Source organism: Pyxicephalus adspersus, chromosome 6 (assembly GCF_032062135.1).
Source record: "Pyxicephalus adspersus chromosome 6, UCB_Pads_2.0, whole genome shotgun sequence".
NCBI lineage: Eukaryota > Metazoa > Chordata > Amphibia > Anura > Pyxicephalidae > Pyxicephalus > Pyxicephalus adspersus.
This window is the reverse complement of record NC_092863.1, coordinates 38,293,641-38,299,640: the sequence shown is the minus strand read 5'-3', so window position 1 is coordinate 38,299,640 and position 6,000 is coordinate 38,293,641. Positions and strand designations below refer to the sequence as shown.

Here is a 6,000-nt window from a genome sequence, read left to right as displayed (position 1 = left end):
ACAAATACACAGAAATATGTGCATATGGAAGCATGGCAAATCTTATACAATAATATGATATACAGTGGCAACCCTGCTAATAAGAGTTCTTTACAAATAATAATAAATAAATAAATAAGAGGTAAAAGTAAAATATTTTAACAATTGTGTAAATATAAACCTGATTGATGTGCTGTGATCATAAAAAGGAACCATCTTCTTCTACAGAAACTCTATTGACTGGTGAAGCAATTATGTGATAGTCCACCTTTATTAGCTGGTGAGCTTGGGACCCGTGTGAATGTTTTATACACAAATCCAGAAATATCCAGTTAAGCCCAGTTCACGTCTACGTAAAGGGCAGTTTCCTGGATACCAGGACTTTTGTTAGAGATCAGAGTTCCCAGGATTGGCGTGGGGTACCAGTGTAATCTGTATGCACAGTGACTGCAGGAAAGGCTAGCACTGGCTGTACATGTAAGTCCATTAATCAGATGTTATTACATGTTCTTATGGAATGTGATAGACGGATAACGTATCAGCGGATAACTAATCATCTTTATTAATACACATTGCTTTTATGTCTAGGAAATTGTAAGAATGTCAAACTTGTATTTAGGTATTTTCATATGCCTAATAGTTGATATCTGCTGATATTATTAGTGTGTATACCTTTATTGTGTGCTTTTTATATATTGTAACTATTTGTATTCAAAAAAAAAATTTTATTTTCTTTATCTCAAACTTTTACTGTGATTGAACTTATCAGTCAGTGTTAATAGCACCCAGATCTATTGCTTTAGGTGCCCATACACATCAGATGAGAGTATTCCACCTGAGCTAATAATAATAGATACAGCAGACACAAATTAGTGTTTTTAGGTAGGAAAACCTGATCTGATCACTATTGTTTTTAAACTAAGATGCATGTGTTATATAATATTCTGTAATTTGTAGCTGCTTACTAATTGTAGCAATTGTACTATAACAACATTGTATTCAGATACACATCACCAAGCACAGAGATCTGTAGCTGCTACAAATGTGTCAGTAAAATATGACACTTGTGCGGAATACCTGACTCCCATCTCCCATATAAACCTCACTATAACTAATGGACCTCTTCCCATATATACAATATAATAGCCGCTCCAATCGCTGGGGTTCTGATAGCACAGAAAGTGCCAGTGGCCAATGACCACAATCAGATACATGGCTCTTAATAATGTATTAGAACCAAGTCACTCCTGTCTTCTTTGGCGTAGTGCATTAAAGCATGCACATTTTGTGTGATATTGTGCATGTGCTTTGCCCCAAGGCAGTCCAATAACATGTGCTAAATACACCATTTTTTTCCAACACAGCACACCACAGATGCACTATAGTATATTAGCACTGGAAATATATTGGGACTCTGCAGTTTACATGTGCAACTTCTGTCTTAATAAATACAAAGTTACCTATCCAGGATCACTGTAGAAACAAGTTTTAAAACATTGGGCCTGATTTATTAAATCTCTCCAAGACTGGAGAAGATACACTTTCATCTGTGAACCAAAACTGGAATGAATCTTGTACAGGATTGAAAACATTTTCTAACAAATAACGAATTTTAAAAATCCATTTCAGACTTGCTGGATCACCCAGCTTCGCTGATGAAAGTGTATCCACTCCAGCCTTGGAGAGCTTTACAAAATCAGACATGTTATGACTATGGCCAAATATAATGATGGTTGGGAAGTGATAGGTTGCGCCCCCCCACTTCTTACTAAAGTGATTGAAAGGTTTTTACATTTCTCAATGGTACCTGAATCTTTTCCTTACCACATCCTCTAAAGTTCATAGATAAATATACTACATGATCAAAACGTCAAAGTAGACCATGTGCTGAATATAATGCAGCAATCATAGAGTAATTGCAGAGCCCCCACCATGGTCACATAGGAGCACATGGCTCAGGCAGGGAGACATACTGCCCATCAACTCATACAATTCCAATCCCAGAAACTGCACCCACTTTCTGCACCCATATTAATATTGCCATACCTTACTGAAACAAGTCAATATATCTCACAAGTATGTTGCTCCATGTTTATTCTCCAAAGTAATATATTATATTTCTAAATCTAATTCCTGCATGGTCAGTTGAATGATAGTTTGTATTATAGTCTCAGGGTTCATCAGTGCTTTCACCCAAGATTCACCAAACTGTACCCAAGATTTCATTAGAAGTGAGTAAAGTTATGTGATGAACTGATGATGATATATGTGATGAAGTGGTGATGATATATGTGAATCTAAGTGGTGGTGAATAGAACTGAATATATTTTCCATCTCCCTATTTACTAGATGTAAGGCAGGGAAAACACATCTGGAACAAATAACACTTCGATGACCATTAAATATAATCAAACATGTAATAAACTAAAAATCTGGATAAAATATCAATAAACAGAATATTGTATGAAATGATTGCCAGAAAGGTGAGCTGATCATCCCCATCCGACAATTCCCTTACCGATCTCCTGCAGGTATCTTGCGCTCGTGATGCCGATGAGTTTGCCGCACGCTATAGGACGGTGTGGCTCCTTATAGGTGCGCGTTTATAGGGTGTGACCAATCAGCGGCCAGCTGCCAGCACACCCCCGACACTCCCACCCACCCCTCTGCAGGAACAGCTGTCCGACTTTCCAGCTAAAGGAGAGCTCCGAGACAACAATACCAAAAGGGACGAGAGGTGGGAGGGGACCGGGGGCAGCTAAAGGAAATGTGGGCTATTTTTACAGGGACATTACCATAAGGAGGACAAAGAGACCCCTGCTGGGATATTCCGGCTGAATCTGGTCAGACTGGGGGGGTCCTATACAATGTGACATGGAGGAGATCCCAGGAAGGAGAAAACAAGCATCTAATAATTATTGTCAGCAAAGAAGTAATAAATACCAGGGGGGTTATAAAACTTTCTATAGAATGTCACCCAGAAGATCCTATTCAGGTCAGGGACTGTGTGAAAGGTCTGCAGAGAAAAACAAGCTAAATGAAGAATAGACACATAAACAGCCAGGAATGTGCTGCCTCAGGACAGAATAAAAGATATCTTGTAAAAACAAATTCCAGTGACATGTTATTGTACATACATGCTGGTATAGATCCTGTAGGAGGTGCTGGGCTGACTCCATGTCATCCAATCACAGACCACACAACTAATGCAGCATTGCTTTTACAATATATTTACCTATAGCTGTGTTTTCCAATCTCCTTAAAGTGCTGGAACCCCTGAAATAACTTTCAGGTCTTGGGGAATCCCTACTATAATTACTATATCCAGTACATGGAGCTGTGGTCAGTGGGAAGAATGCCACGTAGATTGCTGGCCAGTGGTGTCATTGGTGTCACTAAAGTGACATAGGAGACAACAATTGCTGACAGAGCTCCTCTGGAGGAACCCTGCTTGAGAAACTCTGATCTATACCTAGAACACTTTATAATGGACATCATAAATAATATATTAGAACAAATGTTGCAGTAATAAATGGTACTGTAGTGGCATGTTGGCATTAAAGTGCACCAGAGCCACATATACAGGGTCATATACCAAAGCCTTTAGTGTGGCGGTCTGCTGTGTTGATACAATTGAGTGTCTTTATTCTCTTTTATTATTATTATTATTATTAAACAGGATTCATATAGCGCCAACATATTACTCAGCGCTGTACATTAAATAGGGATTGCAAATGACAGACTAATACAGACAGTGATACAGGAGGAGAGGACCCTGCCCCGAAGAGCTTACAATCTAGTAGGTGGGGGAATTTACACAATCACAATAGGAGGGGAGATATGTAGTGGTGGGAAGTAGTGATGGTTTCAAAAGACAGAAGAACATAGGTAGGCAAGTTTGAAAAAAAATGGGTTTTGAGTGCTCTTTTAAATGAGCAGAAAGTAGGAGCAAGCTGAATAGGACGAGGAAGACCATTCCAGAGAGTTGGAGCAGCTCTAGAGAAGTCTTGTATCCGTGCGTGTGATGAGGTTATGAGTGAGGAAGTCATTAGTAGGTCATTGGAGGGGCAAAGAGAGCGGCTGGGGGAGTACTTTTTTTCACCAGGTCAGAAAAGTGGGACAATAACTGTGGAGGGATTTGAAGGCAAAGCACAGGAGCTTGAATTTGATTCTAAGGTGAAATGGAAGCAAATGGAGAGAACTACAAAGAGATGCAGCGGAGGAGGAGCGGAGGGAAGGATGGATGAGTCTGGCTGCAGCATTCGTAATGGATTGTAGAGGAGAGAGTCGGGTTAGTGGAATACCAGCGAGAAGGATGTTACAGTAGTCCAGACGAGACATGATAGGAGCATGTACAAGGAGTTTGGTGGTCTCAGGGGACAGGTTTTAAAAAATTGAGCTGCGTTCAGCCAATTTCGGGTGTTTGTGCCCTTTGATCAATATGACATCAGGTGCTTCAGTGATTATTTAGAGTTTATGGTACATTTGACGTGTAGATGACCTGTATTTCACCTACTTCAACTAGGTTTGTGTTACCATAAACTTGCATGTGCATAACTCACTTGAAGCAAAAGCGCTTCATTACTGGTTCCTAAAATGAATGAGCTGTCTAACTTTGTGCACCAACTGAAAATTGTGTGTGTTGCAGCCCATCATGTTGTATTGCAAATAAGCCTTTAAATCAAAAGTGGTCCTGCAGTGTGGAAAAAAATGAATCTTTATTTTTTTTTATAGTTTCTGCTTTCAATGAAATTGTACCTAATAATCCTACCAGCAACGTATACCAACAAGCTTATCTTGGCAGCAATGGGTTCATTAATGGGCAACAAAAATGATGAAAGGTTCAGAGAATGGACAGACAGGATTGACGCCTTAAATAACTTAAGCTGCGTACACACTTGCAATTTTTGTCGTTGGAAAGGATCTTTCACGATCCTTTCCAACGACAAGGGACTGCACAATGCATGAACGGTGCTGTACATACAGCACCGTTCATGCTCTATGGAGAGGGGAGGGGGGAGAGCGACGGAGCGGCACCCTGCTGCGCGCTCTCCCCTTCCCTTTCATTACGATCGGCTGTCGTCCATCGTCCGTGGATCCGGCAGGTCGGTCGTCCGGACGATGGACGACACCAACTGTACACACGGAAGATTTTCGCCCGATAATTGGCCGATGCCGATTATCGGGCGATAAAAATCTGCCGTGTGTACGTAGCTTAAGGGTGTAAAAATGTTCAAAAGGGCATTACCTTGAGCCTAGGTCTCAAGAACACAGGGATATGATCTCAGTGTAGCAGGGAAGTTCAGGAGTAATGTTGGAATGTATCATTGTATCACTAGTAGTAGATGCTTGGAACAGATCCCCTGCAGACCCAGTAAGCCAAAACATCACAAACAGTCTTGTACTTGGTATTCTAAGAAAAATTTTATTAAGAGCCCTAAATTGAAAGAATCCCCATCTCTGCTCCTATCCACCTACATACGGATACATACACAATACATCTACATATGGAAACAACAATTGCAAAATGAATATTGGGCAGAATGAAAGGACGATTCCAAGGCCAGAGCCAGAGAGGACTGTTTGGGAATGATCTCTGCACTCCTATGGAGTAGAGCACAGAGGGGTGCCACTCACTTGCCCTCCCCTTAACAAGTGAGATAAAGTCAATTGCTTTTAGCCACTGTGACCAGTGCAATGCTAAGCAGGAGGCATTTACACATATAATGGACCATTATGGCTTCCATCTAGTAGTATATAACTGAACACTATACACAGTAACAAGCCATTTAATACATTAACACATGTTAATGTGTAAGCAGATAACATAAATGTGTATACTAAAGGGGTTGATTTATTATTCAAGAACAGACAAACCACCAGAAAAGTTAATGCTTACTGATGTATAAAACAAAAAAAGATGTCCATGCTTCATTGATTCAGTCATCTGCTAGTAAAAATCCAATATTACTTTTAATTTTATTTTCCATTTGTTTTTCTAATCGAACAATATCACTTTAT

At 40.0% G+C, this 6,000-nt stretch overlaps 1 protein-coding gene across 1 annotated transcript in view; it reads left to right on the top strand.

The window, feature by feature from the left end:
- The first annotated feature begins 400 nt into the window (after nt 1-400).
- The window catches only part of SDSL (serine dehydratase like), a 29,880-nt gene continuing 24,280 nt past the window's right edge, over nt 401-6,000 (top strand). Inside the window, exon 1 of the mRNA XM_072415332.1 lies at nt 401-456. The gene's annotated coding sequence lies outside the window, so the exon portion shown is untranslated. The remainder of the gene's footprint in view (nt 457-6,000) is intronic.